This window comes from Arachis ipaensis, chromosome B2, assembly GCF_059453495.1.
Source record: "Arachis ipaensis isolate K30076 ecotype BB chromosome B2, ASM5945349v1, whole genome shotgun sequence".
In the NCBI taxonomy this organism is placed as follows: Eukaryota; Viridiplantae; Streptophyta; class Magnoliopsida; order Fabales; family Fabaceae; genus Arachis; species Arachis ipaensis.
The window spans coordinates 62,577,014-62,593,823 of NC_142437.1; the positions used below are offsets into that span (position 1 = coordinate 62,577,014).

Below are 16,810 nucleotides of genomic sequence, written 5' to 3' on the forward strand. Positions count from 1 at the left end.
CAAGCTCTCATTGCTCGCATAGAGCTACCTTCTACTTCCACTCCTCAAGCCTCAAACTCTAGTGCCATACCTTCTCAACATCTACCCAACCCCAAGGGTGGCATCAACACCGTAACCTTGAGGTTCGGAACTCAATTGAAAGAAAGGGACTCAAAGGCACCTAGACCATTGACCGTTACTCAAGAAGAGAATGGAGTTGAGATAGAAGAAATAGAAGAGGAGGAGGAAGCACACGTGATAGTTGAAGATAAAGATCCTCAACCAAGGAGTGAAGTCCCTAGAAAGGAGCAAGTCTTAGAGGAAGTGGCTCAACCAATCCCATTTCCTACATTGGCAAGAAAGGCTAAGAAGCGTGTAGAACTTGACCCAAAAACGGTAGAGATGTTTAAGAAAGTGGAGGTAACTATCCCCCTCTTTGATGCTATACATCAAGTGCCTAAATATGCAAAATTTTTCAAGGACATGTGTATGAACAAAGATAGAATTCATGAGTTGGAAACCATTCCATTGGGGAGTTCTATTTCGGCTTTGATGGGAGCCATTCCAGAAAAGTGTGTTGATCCGGGTCCTTGTTTAGTCTCTTGTGTCATTGATGGAATTCAATTCATTGATTGTATGTGTTACCTTGGTGCATGCGTTAGCATTATTCCTCTTTCCGTTTACATCTATTGAAGCTCCCACCGTTGAAGCGATCGGCGGCTAGGTTTGTCTTGGCGGACAAGAGCATAATAACCATGACGGGTATTGGTGCGTAGAAATTGTGATTACACTTTGATTATGTAAAATTCATCGCTCTTTCTTTCCCTTGTAATGGCGCCAAAAACATGATGCCAATACCATGGTTCACAACTTCGCACAACTAACCAGCAAGTGCACTAGGTCGTCCAAGTAATACCTTACGTGAGTAAGGGTCGAATCCCACGGAGATTGTTGGTATGAAGCAAGCTATGGTCACCTTGTAAATCTCAGTCAGGCGGATATAAAATAGTAATGGGGTTTTCGAAAATAATTAATAAAATAGGGATAGAAATACTTATGTAAATCATTGGTGAGAATTTCAGATAAGCGCATAGAGATGCTTTCGTTCCTCTGAACCTCTGCTTTCCTGCTGTCTTCATCCAATCAGTCTTACTCCTTTCCATGGCTGGCTTTATGCAAGGGCATCACCGTTGTCAGTGGCTACATCCCCTCCTCTCAGTGAAAATGGTCAATGCACCCTGTCACGGCACGGCTATTCATCTGTCGGTTCTCGATCATGCTGGAATAGGATTCACCCTCCTTTTGCGTCTGTCACTAACGCCCAGCACTTGCGAGTTTAAAGCTCGTCACAGTCATTCAATCATTGAATCCTACTCGGAATACCACAGACAATGTTTAGACTTTTCGGATTCTCTTGAATGCCGCCATCATTCTAGCTTACACCACGAAGATTCTGATTAAGAGATCTAAGAGACACTCATTCAATCGAAAGTAGAACGGAAGTGGTTGTCAGGCACGCGTTCATGGGGAATGATGATGATTGTCACGTTCATCACATTCAGGTTGAAGTGCGAATGAATATCTTAGAAGTAGAATAAGTTGAATTGAATAGAAAACAGTAGTACTTTGCATTAATCTTTGAGGAACAGCAGAGCTCCACACCTTAATCTATGGAGTGTAGAAACTCTACCGTTAAAAATACATAAGTGAAAGGTCCAGGCATGGCCGAGATGGCCAGCCTCCAAAACGTGATCACAGGATCAAAATACGATCCAGGATGTCTAATACAATAGAAAAAGGTCCTATTTATAATAAACTAGCTACTAGGGTTTACAGAAGTAAGTAATTGATGCATAAATCCACTTCCGGGACCCACTTGGTGTGTGCTTGGGCTGAGCTTTGAGTGTTGCACGTGTAGAGGTCCTTCTTAGAGTTGAACGCCAGCTTTTGTGCCAGTTTGGGCGTTCAACTCTGGTTTTGGATCCTTTTCTGTCGTTGGACGCCAGAATTGGGCTGAGAACTGGCATTAAACGCCCGTTTACGTCATCTATTCTTGGCCAAAGTATGGACTATTATATATTTCTAGAAAGCTCTGGATGTCTACTTTCCAACGCAATTGGAAGCGTGCCATTTCGAGTTCTGTAGCTCCAGAAAATCCACTTTGAGTGCAGGGAGGTCAGAATCCAACAGCATCAGCAGTCCTTCTTCAACCTCTGAATCTGATTTTTGCTCAAGTCCCTCAATTTCAGCCAGAAAATACCTGAAATCACAGAAAAACACACAAACTCATAGTAAAGTCCAGAAATGTGAATTTAACATAAAAACTAATGAAAACATCCCTAAAATTAACTAGATCCTACTAAAAACATACTAAAAACAATGCCAAAAAGCGTATAAATTATCCGCTCACCACAACACCAAACTTAAATTGTTGCTTGTCCCCAAGCAATGGAAAATCAAATAGGATAAAAAGAAGAGAATATACTATAAATTCCAAACTATCAATGAAACATAGCTCCAATCAAATGAGCGGGACTTATAGCTTTTTGCCTCTTGAATAGTTTTGGCATCTCACTTTATCCATTGAGGTTCAGAATGATTGGCATCTATAGGAACTCAGAGTCTAGATAGTGTTATTGATTCTCCTAGTTCAGTATGATGATTCTTGAACACAGCTGTTTTATGAGTCTTGGCCGTGGCCCTAAGCACTTTGTTTTCCAATATTACCACCGAATACATAAATGCCACAAACACATAATTGGGTGAACCTTTTTAGATTGTGACTCAGCTTTGCTAAAGTCCCCAATTAAAGGTGTCCAGGGTTCTTAAGCACACTCTTTTTTTGCTTTGGACCTTGACTTTAACCGCTCAGTCTCAAGTTTTCACTTGACACCTACACGCCACAAGCACATGGTTAGGGACAGCTTGGTTTAGCCGCTTAGACCAGGATTTTATTCCTTTAGGCCCTCCTATCCACTGATGCTCAAAGCCTTGGGATCCTTTTTATTTGCCCTTGCCTTTTGGTTTTAAGGGTTATTGGCTTTTTGCTCTTGCCTCTTGGTTTTAAGAGCTTTTGGCTTTTTCTGCTTGCTTTTTCTTTCTCTTTCTAATTTTTTTTTTCGCCCTTTTTTTTTCTGCAAGATTTGTTCTTTGCTGCTTTTTCTTGCTTCAAGAATCATTTTTATGATTTTTCAGATTATCAAATAACATGTCTCCTTGTCATCATTCTTTCAAGAGCCAACATATTAAACATTCTTAAACACCAACTTCAAAAGACATATGCACTGTTCAAGCATACATTCAGAAAACAAGAAGCATTGTCACCACATCAATATAATTAAGCTAAGTTCAAGGATAAATTCAAAACTCATGTACTTCTTGTTCTTTTGAATTAAAACATTTTTTTTCATTTAAGAGAGGTGATGGATTCATAGGACATTCATAACTTTAAGACATAGTTACTAACTACTAATGATCATGTAATGAAGACACAAACATAGATAAGCACATAACATAGAAAACGAAAAACAGAAGAAATGAGAACAAGGAATGAATCCACCTTAGTGATGGTGGCGTTTCCTTCTTGAGGAACCAATGATGTCATTGAGCTCTTCTATGTCTCTTCCTTGTCTTTGTTGCTCCTCCCTCATTACTTTTTGATCTTCTCTTATTTCATGAAGGATGATGGAGTGCTCTTGATGTTCCACCCTTAGTTGTCCCATGTTGGAACTTAATTCTCCTAGGGAGTTGTTGATTTGCTCCAAAAAATTTTGTGGAGGAAACTGTATCCCCTGAGGTATCTCAGGGATTTCTTGATGATGAGCTTCTTCATGTGCCTGTTGAGATCCATGAATGTGCTCTCTTGTTTGCTCCATCATTTTCTTAGTGATGGGCTTGTGAGATGGATCTTTCCATCTCCCATGGCTAAGAGATGGAAGCAATTGTCTTCCCTTTTCCTTTTCTAGAGGATTCTCCGGTCTTAGGTGCCATCAATGGTAATGGAAAAACAAAAAGCTTATGCTTTTACCACACCAAACTTAGAATATTACTCGCCCTCGAGCAAGAGAAGAAAGAATAGATGAAGAAGAAGAAGAAATGGAGGAGAGGGAGAAGGGGTTGTGTTGTGTGAAAATGAGGAAGAATGGAGGGTTATATATAGGGATGGGAAGTGGGTGAAGGTTCGGCCATTTAGGGTGGGTTTGGGTGGGAAATTGATTTTGAATTTTGAAGGTAGGTGGAGTTTATGAGGTAGGTTTATGGGGAAGAGTGGATGGATGTGAGTGGTGAGGAGGTGATGGGGAAGAGAGATTGAGGTGATTGGTGAAGGGTTTTGGGGGCGAGTGTTTATGGGATTTTGTGAAAGAGAGTGGTGAGGGGTGAGAAGAAGTGAGTAGAGGTAGGTGGGGATTCTGTGGGGTTCACAGATCCTAAAGTGATCCTGTGGGGTCCACAGATCCTGAGGTGTTCAAGAATTTACAACCTTGCACCAAATTAGGCATGTAAAATGCCCTTGCACACAACTCTGGGCGTTCAGCGCCAGGTTGGTGCCCATTTTGGGCGTTCAACGCCCATTTGTTGCCCATTTCTGGGGTTGAACGCCAGAACCATGCTTGTTCTGGGTGTTCAGCGCCAGCTCCTCTCCAGGGTGCAATTCTGGCGTTCAGCGCCCAGATGATGCCCATTTTGGGCGTTCAGCACCCAGATACTGCCCATTTTGGGCGTTCAGCGGCAGAACCATGCTCTGTTCTGGCGTTGAACGCCAGGCAGATGCTTCCTCCAGGGTGTGATTTTTCTTCTGCTGTTTTTGATTTCGTTTTCAATTTTTATATTTATTTTGTGACTCCACATGATCATGAACCTATAAAGACATATAACTAAGAAAAATATAGTTAGATAAATAAAAATTGGGTTGCCTCCCAACAAGCGCTTCTTTAATTTCAATAGCTTGACAGTGGGCTCTCATGGAGCCTTACAGATGTTCAGAGCATTGTTGAGATTCTCCAACACCAAACTTAGAGTTTGGATATGGGATTTCAACACCAAACTTAGAGTTTGGTTGTGGCCTCCCAACACCAAACTTAGAGTTTGACTGTGGGGGCTTTGTTTGACTCTGCTTTGAGAGAAGCTTTTTATGCTTCCTCTCCATGGATGCAGAGGGAGATCCTTGAGTTGTAAACACAAGGTTGTCCTTATTTATCTGAAGGATCAATTCTCCTCTGTCCACATCAATCACAGCTCTTGCTGTGGCTAGGAAAGGTCTTCCTAGGATGATGGATTCATCCTTTTCCTTTCCAGTATCTAGGACTATGAAATCAGCAGGGATGTAAAGGCCTTCAACCTTTACTAACACGTCCTCTACTTGTCCATAAGCCTGTTTTCTTGAATTGTCTGCCATCTCTAATGAGATTTTAGCAGCTTGCACCCCATAGATTCCCAGTTTCTCTATTACAGAGAGGGGCATGAGGTTTATTCCTGAACCAAGGTCACACAGAGCCTTAAAGATCATGGTGCCTATGGTACAAGGTATTATGAACTTTCTAGGATCCTGTCTCTTCTGAGGCAATGTCAGTTGATCCAGATCACTTAGTTCATTGGTGAACAAGGGAGGTTCATCTTCCCAAGTTTTAATGCCAAATAATTTGGCATTTAGCTTCATGATTGCACCAAGGAACTTGGCAGCTTGCTCTTCAGTAACATCCTCATTCTCTTCAGAAGAGGAATACTCATCAGAGCTCATGAATGGCATAAGGAGGTTCAATGGAATCTCTATGGTCTCTAGATGGGCCTCAGAGTCCTTTGGTTCCTCAGAGGGAAGCTCCTTATTGATCACTGGACGTCCCAGGAGGTCTTCCTCCTTGGGATTCACGTCCTCCTCTCCCTCATTGGGTTCGGCCATTTTGGTTATGTCAATGGCCTTGCACTCTCCTTTTGTATTTTCTTCTGTATTACTTGGGAGAGTGCTAGGAGGGATTTCAGTGATCCTTTTACTCAGCTGGCCCACTTGTGCTTCCAAATTTCTAATGGAAGACCTTGTTTCATTCATGAAACTTACAGTGGCCTTGGATAGATCAGAGACTAAGTTTGCTAAGTTAGAAGTATTTTGTTCAGAGTTCTCTGTCTGTTGCTGAGTGGATGATGGAAAAGGTTTATTATTGTTAAACCTGTTTCTTCCACCATTATTAAAGCCTTGTTGAGGCCTTTGATCCCTCCATGAGAGATTTGGATGATTTCTCCATGATGGGTTATAGGTGTTTCCATAAGGTTCACCTAAGTAATTCACCTCTGCTATTGCAGGGTTTTCAGGATCATAAGCTTCTTCTGCATAAGAAGCCTCTTGAGTACTGTTGGATGCAGCTTGCATTCCATTCAGACTCTGAGAAATCATATTGACTTGCTGAGTCAATATTTTGTTCTGAGCCAATATGGCATTCAGAGTATCAACTTCAAGAATTCCCTTCTTCATAGGCATCCGATTACTCACAGGATTCCTCTCAGAAGTGTACATGAACTGGTTATTAGCAACCATGTCAATGAGTTCTTGAGCTTCTGCAGGTGTTTTCTTTAGGTGAATAGATCCACCTGCAGAAGTATCCAATGACATCTTTGATAGCTCAGATAAACCATCATAGAATATATCCAGGATGGTCCATTCTGAAAGCATGTCAGAAGGACACTTTTTGGTCAACTGTTTGTATCTTTTCCAAGCTTCATAGAGGGATTCACCATCTTTTTGTTTGAAGGTTTGAACATCCACTCTAAGCTTGCTCATCTTTTGAGGAAGAAAGAACTTGGCTAAGAAAGCCATGACCAGCTTATCCCAAGAGTTCAGGCTGTCTTTGGGTTGAGAGTCCAACCACACTCTAGCTCTGTCTCTTACAGCAAAAGGGAAAAGCATGAGCCTGTAGACTTCGGAATCTACTCCATTAGTCTTAACAGTATCACATATCTGCAAGAATTCAGTTAAGAACTGAAAAGGATCTTCAGATGGAAGTCCATGAAACTTACAATTCTGCTGCATCAGAGAAACTAGCTGAGGTTTCAGCTCAAAGTTGTTTGCTCCAATGGCAGGAATGGAGATGCTTCTTCCATGTAAATTGGAATTAGGTGCAGTAAAGTCACCAAGGATTCTCCTTGCATTATTGTTGTTGGGTTCGGCTGCCATCTCCTTTACTTGTTCGAAATTTTCAATCAAGTTGTCTCTGGATTGTTGTAATTTAGCTTCTCTTAGTTTCCTCTTCAGAGTCCTTTCAGGTTCTGGATCAGCTTCAATAAGAATGCCTTTTTCTTTGTTCCTGCTCATAAGGAAGAGAAGAGAACAAGAAAAGAAGAGGAATCCTCTATGTCACAGTAAAGAGGTTCCTTGTTGTTAGTAGAAGAAGAAAAGAAATAGGGGTGAAGAAGAATGAAGAATCCAAACACAAAGGTGATGATAGGAGCAGTGAATTGAGATGAGGAGATGTTAGTAGATAAATAAATAAATAGAATAAGATGGGAGAGGGAGAATTTTCGAAAATGATTTTTGAAAAAGAGTTAGTGATTTTCAAAAATAGTTTTGAAAAGGGTTAGTAGTTTTTTTTTTCGAAAATTCAAATAAACAATAAAATAATTAGTTTAATTAAAAAGAAATTTTGAAAAAGAGGGAGATATTTTCGAAAATTAGAGAGAGAGAGTTAGTTAGGTGGTTTTGAAAAAGATAAGAAACAAACAAAAAGTTAGTTAGTTAGTTGAAACAAATTTTGAAAAGATAAGGAGTTAGAAAGTTAGAGAAGATATTTTGAAATCAAGTTTTTGAAAAAGATATGATAAGAAGATATTTTGAAAAGAAATGTTTGAAATTAGTTTTTGAAAAAGATTTGATTTTTAAAATCACAATTAATGACTTGATTCACAAGAAATCACAAGATATGATTTTAGAACTCAGTTTGAATCAAAACATTAATTGTTACTGTTATTTTCGAAATTTTGATATAAAAAAATAAGAAAAAGATTTTTGAAAAATATTTTTGGAATTTTCGAAAATAACTAAGAAAAATGAAAAAGATTTGATTTTTGAAAAAGATTTTGAAAAAGATAAGATTTTTAAATTGAAAATTTGACTTGACTCATGAAAACAACTAGATTTTAAAATTTTTTTGAAAAAGTCAAATCTAATTTTCGAAATTTTAAGAGAGAAAAAGGGAAAGATATTTTTTTGATTTTTGGAATTTTTATGATGAGAGAGAAAAACAAGAAAAATGATGCAATGCATGAGAATTTTTGATCAAAACATGTGATGCATGCAAGAATGCTATGAATGTCAAGATGAACACCAAGAACACTATGAAGATCATGATGAATATCAAGAGCACATTTTTGAAAAATTTTTAATGCAAAGAAAACATGCAAGACACCAAACTTATAACATGACTCAAGACTCAAACAAGAAACACAAAAATATTTTTTATTTTTATGATTTTATGAATTTTTTGTATTTTCTTTTAATTTTTTCGAAAATCATTTTGAAAAAAGAAAAATAAGGATTCCAAAATTTTTAACATGAATTCCAGGAATCTTGCCATGTTAGTCTAAAGCTCCAATCTGAGGGTTAGACATGGCTTAATAGCCAGTCAAGCTTTAGCAGAACTTTACATTCAGCAGCCAATTTGCTAAGAAAGATAAAGAAGCTCTTCTCTTGAGTCCAAAAGAATTGAGGCATGTTCAACATGCTTCATGAAACACTAGAATTCATTCTTAAAAATTCTGAAGAAAAAAATATATTTTTGAAAACATTTTTTTTTTCGAAAATAGATAAGAAAATTTTGAATTTTTTTTTTGAAAAAAAATTTTTTTTTTTGTGAAAAGAAAACGAAAAGAAAGTTACCTAATCTGAGCAACAAGATGAACCGTCAGTTGTCCAAACTCAAACAATCCCCGGCAACGGCGCCAAAAACTTGGTGCGCAGAAATTGTGATTACACTTTGATTATGTAAAATTCATCGCTCTTTCTTTCCCTGGTAATGGCGCCAAAAACATGATGCCAATACCATGGTTCACAACTTCGCACAACTAACCAGCAAGTGCACTGGGTCGTCCAAGTAATACCTTACGTGAGTAAGGGTCGAATCCCACGGAGATTGTTGGTATGAAGCAAGCTATGGTCACCTTGTAAATCTCAGTCAGGCGGATATAAAATAGTAATGGGGTTTTCAAAAATAATTAATAAAATAGGGATAGAAATACTTATGTAAATCATTGGTGAGAATTTCAGATAAGCGCATAGGGATGCTTTCGTTCCTCTGAACCTCTGCTTTCCTGCTGTCTTCATCCAATCAGTCTTACTCCTTTCCATGGCTGGCTTTATGCAAGGGCATCACCGTTGTCAGTGGCTACATCCCCTCCTCTCAGTGAAAATGGTCAACGCACCCTGTCACGGCACGACTATTCATCTGTCGGTTCTCGATCATGCTGGAATAGGATTCACCCTCCTTTTGTGTCTGTCACTAACGCCCAGCACTCGCGAGTTTGAAGCTCGTCACAGTCATTCAATCATTGAATCCTACTCGGAATACCACAGACAAGGTTTAGACTTTCCAGATTCTCTTGAATGCCGCCATCATTCTAGCTTACACCACGAAGATTCTGATTAAGAGATCTAAGAGACATTCATTCAATCGAAAGTAGAACGGAAGTGGTTGTCAGGCACGCGTTCATGGGGAATGATGATGATTGTCACATTCATCACATTCAGGTTGAAGTGCGAATGAATATCTTAGAAGCAGAATAAGTTGAATTGAATAGAAAACAGTAGTACTTTGCATTAATCTTTGAGGAACAGCAGAGCTCCACACCTTAATCTATGGAGTGTAGAAACTCTACCGTTAAAAATACATAAGTGAAAGGTCCAGGCATGGCCGAGATGGCCAGCCTCCAAAACGTGATCACAGGATCAAAATACGATCCAGGATGTCTAATACAATAGAAAAAGGTCCTATTTATAATAAACTAGCTACTAGGGTTTACAGAAGTAAGTAATTGATGCATAAATCCACTTCCGGGGCCCACTTGGTGTGTGCTTGGGCTGAGCTTTGAGTGTTGTACGTGTAGAGGTCCTTCTTGGAGTTGAACGCCAGCTTTTGTGCCAGTTTGGGCGTTCAACTCTGGTTTTGGATCCTTTTCTGGCGTTGGACGCTAGAATTGGGCAGAGAACTGGCGTTGAACGCCCGTTTACGTCATCTATTCTTGGCCAAAGTATGGACTATTATATATTTCTAGAAATCCCTGGATGTCTACTTTCCAACGCAATTGGAAGCGCGTCATTTCGAGTTCTGTAGCTCCAGAAAATCTACTTTGAGTGCAGGGAGGTCAGAATCCAACAGCATCAGCAGTCCTTCTTCAACCTCTGAATCTGATTTTTGCTCAAGTCCCTCAATTTCAGCCAGAAAATACCTGAAATCACAAAAATACACACAAACTCATAGTAAAGTCCAGAAATGTGAATTTAACAAAAAAACTAATGAAAACATCCCTAAAAGTAACTAGATCCTACTAAAAACATACTAAAAACAATGCCAAAAAGCGTATAAATTATCCGCTCATCAGGTATTGCGGAAGATGTGTTGGTCAACATCAAGGGTTTGATATTTCCAATTGATTTCCATATTATTGAGATGCCACCAAGTGAATCCGACAGGGCATCATCTATCCTACTTGGGAGACTGTTTTTGAGGACCTCTAGATTCAAGTTGGATGCCCATTCGGGAACCTACTCGTTTGAGATAGATGGGAGAGTTGTAAGTTTTAGCCTAGAAGAGGCAATGAGACACCCACCGGAGAACCATTCCATATTCCCGTGTGACTTAATTGACAACATTGTAGCCGAAGTGCGTTGTGCAAAGCTAGAAGAGAAACATATGATTGAAGAAGATAGTGAAGATCCAAGTGAAGAAATTCAAGTAACAAGCCAAGAGCAAAAGCTAGAATTGAAGCCATTGCCACCCCCACCTAAAGTATTCATACCTTGATAAAGCCCACAAGTTCCCGGTGATCATAGCAAGGGAACTAAATCCTCAACAAGAAGAGAAGTTGCTATGTGTTTTGAGGAAGAACAAAAGGGCAATAGGGTAGAGCTTGGCGGATCTAGTGGGGATAAGCCCCCATGTGTGTGAGCATCGGATCTTTTTAGAGGAAGGAGCTAGACCCGTAAGACAACCTCAAAGGTGCTTGAATCCTACCATTTTGGAGGATATCAAGAAAGAGGTAACACGGTTACTCGAGGCGGACATCATCTACCCCATTTCGGATAGTGAATGGGTAAGCACCGTTCAAGTTGTGCCAAAGAAATCCGGGGTAACCACAATCAAAAATGAAAGCGGGGAGCTCATAGCAACACGGGTGCAAAACTCTTGGCGAGTATGTATAGACTACCAAAGGTTGAACTCGGCCACTAGAAAAGATCATTTTCCGCTTCCGTTTATCGATCAAATGCTCGATCGATTATCCGGTAAATCCCATTATTGCTTTCTAGATGGCTATTCTGGGTACTTCCAAATATACATTGCTCTAGAGGACAAGAAAAAACAACATTTACTCGAAATAAGCCATCCGCGCACGTGCCATGTATGCATACGCATCGCATCCATTACACCATCATCCGCGCGCGCGCGCCATGCGCGCGTACGCGCGGATTTCCTTCCTTCAACACATCTCTTTTCTTCTCCTCTTTCCATTTCTTTCCTTCTCCTTTCTTCTTCCCTTCTTGTACCCTTCATCCAACACTTCCAAACACCATTGATAACCATTTATTTTAGTTAACTAATTAGTTAGTTAGTTAGTTGATTAGTTAGTTTTTATTTTATTTTCTTTTTTTTCATTGCAAGTGTTTGATTATTTTTCTTGTTTACCATTAATTGCTGCTGAGTATTAAAAGAGGATGTTATCTTAACATCATTATGTTTATAATCTTTGTTGGATTCTATTGTTGTGGTTATATTTTTCTACTTGGTTTTGAGTTTTTCATGCTTACTGAAGAGAGAACTTTTGCGCGATCTAGAATTTTCGCAGATAAATCCTCGTTGCAGGTATAGCTTCTAAACCAAAAAAAGTCCTTTCTTACAAACATTTTGGTTATCACAAGTAACAAACCCCTTTGAAATTGATAACCGAAGTATTTAACCTCGGGTCATCTTCTCAAGGAATTGCAGGGAGGTGTTCTTATTATTGGTTATGAGTCTTGTAAATTGGGGATTTTGAAAGTGAGGAACATGTAATTTAAATAACAAGAAAAATAAATTGCAGGAATTAATAAATTAATATCTAATAAAACTCTTGGCAAGGTATAAGAACTGAAAGTCCTATCTTAGTTATCCTTATCGATTGTGATGAGAATTGGATTTTTTCCCCCACTTTGTTAACCTCTAACTAGGAAGGTAAGTTAAGTGGATGAATTAATTTGATTCCTCAAGTCCTAGTCTTTCCTTGGGAAAGGCTAGAGTTAGTGGAACTCGAATTAATTCTTGAAGAATTCCAATTTTCAGTCAACACCTCGAATTTGATAACTCAAGCGTCACCAATTATTTAACCAAAGCCAAAAGGAAGAAAATATTTAAATTAAATTAAAAGCATTCATAAATAGAATAAAGTGATCATAAATCTGAAACACATCAAATTACATTTAAACATAAATTCAAATCTAACATGGAGAAGTTCATAAAGTAAATTGGGAAAATAAATAAAAGGAACGTTGAACCTGAGAAGCAGTTGAAATCCTAAATCCTTTAAGAGGAATCCTAATCCTAAAACCTAAGAGAGAGGAGAGAACCTCTCTCTCTCTAAAAACTACATCTAAATTATGAAAAGTGAATTATGAGCTGATGATATGTTGTATGATGAATGGATGCATTCCCCCACTTTATAGCCTCTAATCTGTATTTTCCGGGCCGAAAATTGGGTCAAAAACAGCCCAGAAATTGCCCCCAGCGATTTTTGTTACGTTCAGGTCGCGGCAAAGTGACGCGGAGGCGTTGTGCACGTGTTTGCGTGGATTGCGTTTCTGCCAGGTTATGCATCCGCGTAATCCACGCGTTTGTGTCGCCTGGCTTCGGAGCAGCTATGGCAAATTATATATCGTTGCGAAGCCCCAGATGTTAGCTTTCCAACACAACTAGAACCATCTCATTTGGACCTCTGTAGCTCAAGTTATGACTGTTTGAGTGCGAAGAGCTCAGGCTGGACAGCTTAGCAATTTCTCCAACTTCTTGTATTCCTTCCACTTTTCCATGCTTCCTTTCCATCCTCTAAGCCATTCCTGCCCTGTAATCTCTGAAATCACTTAACACACATATCATGGCATCGAATGGTAATAGAAGAGGATTAATATTAGCAAATTAAGACCAAAGAAACATGTTTTCAGTCATAGCACAAAATCAGGAAGGAAAATATAAAACCATGCAAATAGTATGAATAAGTGGGTAAAGAGTTGATAAAACCACTCAATTGAGCATAAGATAAACCATGAAATAGTGGTTTATCAACCTCCCCTCACTTAAACATTAGCATGTCCTCATGCTAAGCTCAAGAGAAGCTATAAAGGAGTGAAGAGGAATGATAGAATGTATGAAATACAACCTATCTGTATGAATGCAACTACATGCAAAATGTTTCTACCTACTTGGTTAAAAGTAAATAAAATTCTCCAAGAATATACATAAATCGAATTTCACTAATTCAAATCATACAATAAAGGACAAGTAAACTTGTAAGAAGATAGCTCATGAAAGCAGGGAACAAAGAATCAAGCATTGAACCCTCACTGGTAGTGTATATCACTCTAGTCTCTCAAGTGTATAGGGTAATTCACTCTACTCTTCTCTAATCACGCTTTCTAAACTGTGTTCTTCATCTAACTAATCAACAAAAATTTAATGTACCAATGCAAATATCATGAGGTCTTTTCAAGGTTGTAATGGGGCTAAGGTAAGGGTGAAGGTATATATATATATATATATATATATATATATGGCTAAGTGAGCTATAAATTAAATCTTTAATTAACCTAAACTTTCACCTAACATATATATACTCTATATAATTCTAATTCATGCCTAACTACCCAAAATTCCCACTTTTGCATCACATACTTATGTATCAACTTTTCTTTTTAATTTATCACATGTGTATTGATCTTTCATTATTAAACTTAGCATTGGGGTAATTTTGTCCCTTTATTTATTTACTTATTTATTGAGTATTTTTTTTCAATGCACATGGTAATTTAATTATTTTGATTTCACATGAGCATGTTTCCCAAATTTTCAAATAACTCATTCAATTTAATTCCCTATTTTTTTTCATATCATCCCATGTTCCCATAAAATTCTCCACACTTAAATTATACACAATATCCATCTTAAGCTAACCAAGGATTCAACTTGGGATTTTTATTTTGTTTTTCTGCTTAAGGCTAGTAATGTGGTCATGAAATAGAAGGGGGTTAAAAAGTTCAAAGTGGCTAACAAGGGCGATGTAAAAGGTAGGCTTATTTGGGATAAGTGAGCTAATAACAAATAATGGCCTCAATTATATGCAAGCATGTAAATATACTAAATAATGGACATATAGAATGGAACAAAGCAAATATTGCAATTATAGAGAAGAAAACACACAAGAATAAAAATTTATGGTTAAATAATGTAACCATATAAATAAGCTCAAAATCTCACAGGTTGTGTGTTCTTAGCTTTTAACTATGTTCCAACTACAACTTCAAACAAGTTTTAACATAAAAATTTTTCAATTTAAATCAGTGAAATTTTTCAAAAAAAGAGTCCTAAAAAGAAATTTATTACTTTAGCCAAGTAGTAACTAAATGCATAAAATCAAACAAACATGCAATTAAACATGCAAATGCAACAACTAATTTAACAAAGAAAATTTGAACATTAGTGTTGAGACAGGAAGGTACTAACCCACGGAGATCGGTATCGACCTCCCCACACTTAAAGATTGCACCGTCCTCGGTGCATGCTAAGATGTACAAGTGGACGGGTCTCTCTAACTGATACTTTTCTCCAAGGATTGTGCTGATGGACTTGTTTGTCTCCCCATTTAGAAGTTTTTCCTCTCCTTTCTTGGTGACCATCCTGAAAGAAGAGGGAAAAGAAGAAAAGTAACCCAAAAATAAAGATAGAAAATAAATAAAATATGGGTGTTAATGCCAGATAATAAGGGTCCCAATTACATGGTAGCTACAACATGCAAGTGAGAAAACAGTAGAAGTACATGGCAAATCAAGAGTGCAACAATTTGCAACAATAGGGAAGAGAGTGCAAGATAATATAAATTAATGTCAATGCAAAATTAATAAAAATATCATAAAAGATTAGCATTGACTTAAATAATATTACTCAACAGTGTAAAACAAGTCACTGAGCACCAAAATAATACCAGAAAAGACACAACAGTTGAATATGAACAAGTGACACCAATGGAAGAGTAATAAATTTAGAAAAGAAAAGAAAAATATGCACAAAATTAAAATGCAATGAATGAAATATTCAAATAAATTAAGTAAAATAGAATGAAGGTGAAAAGGAATGAGAAGTGAAAGAAATAAAGTAAGAAAGAAAGAAGAAAAGATAGAAGAAATTGGGATTAGAAAAGAAAAGAGAAGATAATTGGTGCTGATTTGGATGAGTTGTGCGACGCAGGTGACGCGGACGCGTGAGTGACGCGGTCACGTGGTGCGCGATAAGGTCAGGGGACGCGGACGCATGGGTCACGCGATCGCGTGGCCTGATTTGTGCGATTGGCGCGAGTGCAACCTCGCGTACGCACAACCCTCTGTTCGAAACTCTTTTCGCCAGATTTTTGGGTGACACAGTCGCGTGGTTGACGCGATCGCGTGGATAGCTATACTCTGAAAAATGACGCGGACGCGTGGGGCACACGTTCGCTTGAGTGGGCTTGTGCTTCCAGCATGGGTCCAGCCCCATTCCAGCCCAACTTATTGCCAAACACCCTCTTTACGTCGATTTTTAGGGCACGCATTTGCGTGGGTGACGCGGACGCGTGGGAGGCTTTTTTCGTAAATGACGCGGACGTGTCAGCGATGCGGTCGCGTGGATCAATTTGTGCCAAAGGGACGCCTCCAGCCACGCTTTCACGTGACTCTCTGTTCACTTTTCTTTTCTTCCAAACGCACTGGTGACGCGGACACGTCAGTGACGCTTACGCGTCGCGTGCGTGTTTTTTTTTTTTGGTGCATGAAAAATGCAGAATGCAAAATGCAATGCTGATATGGATGTTATGAATAATTCCAGGTTCAATAAAATAAAATAAAACTAAAAACAAACAAAACGAAATAAAATTAAAATTGAGAAAGGAATGATCATACCATGGTGGGTTGTCTCCCACCTAGCACTTTTAGTTAAAGTCCTTAAGTTGGACATTTGATGAGCTTCCTGTTATGGTGGCTTGTGCTTGAATTCATCCAGAAATCTCCACCAATGTTTGGAATGCCAACAGCCTCCGGAATCCCAAACTAGGCGCAGAAAGCCTTCAAGTAAGTTAAGGCAAGTGACAAGGCCCCAAGAGTGTTGATTGCCATAATGAATTCCGGGGTCCCAAATCTTACTCTTGCACACGTCTTCTTGTTGATCATTATGATTCCATCCGAGTAGCAAGCAGTCTGAATTCTCACTAAAGCGGCCAAACAACTTCCTAGACCCATTCAGTTGAGCTTTACACCAACCCTTGTATTTAAACTTTGAGCACACAACCATGTTGAACCTTGCATGACAACTCCAACAACTAACCATCTTCCTTTTACGCTTAATGCCACAAAGAGCTCTAAGCT

General features: G+C 38.7%; 1 non-coding gene across 1 annotated transcript; it reads left to right on the forward strand.

Annotated features, from left to right (window-relative positions):
- Window positions 1–6,634: 6,634 nt before the first annotated feature.
- Window positions 6,635–6,742, forward strand: LOC148574112 (small nucleolar RNA R71). The gene has a single exon (XR_015906148.1). It is a non-coding gene; the product is annotated as a small nucleolar RNA R71 (small nucleolar RNA).
- The last annotated feature ends 10,068 nt before the right edge of the window (window positions 6,743–16,810 follow it).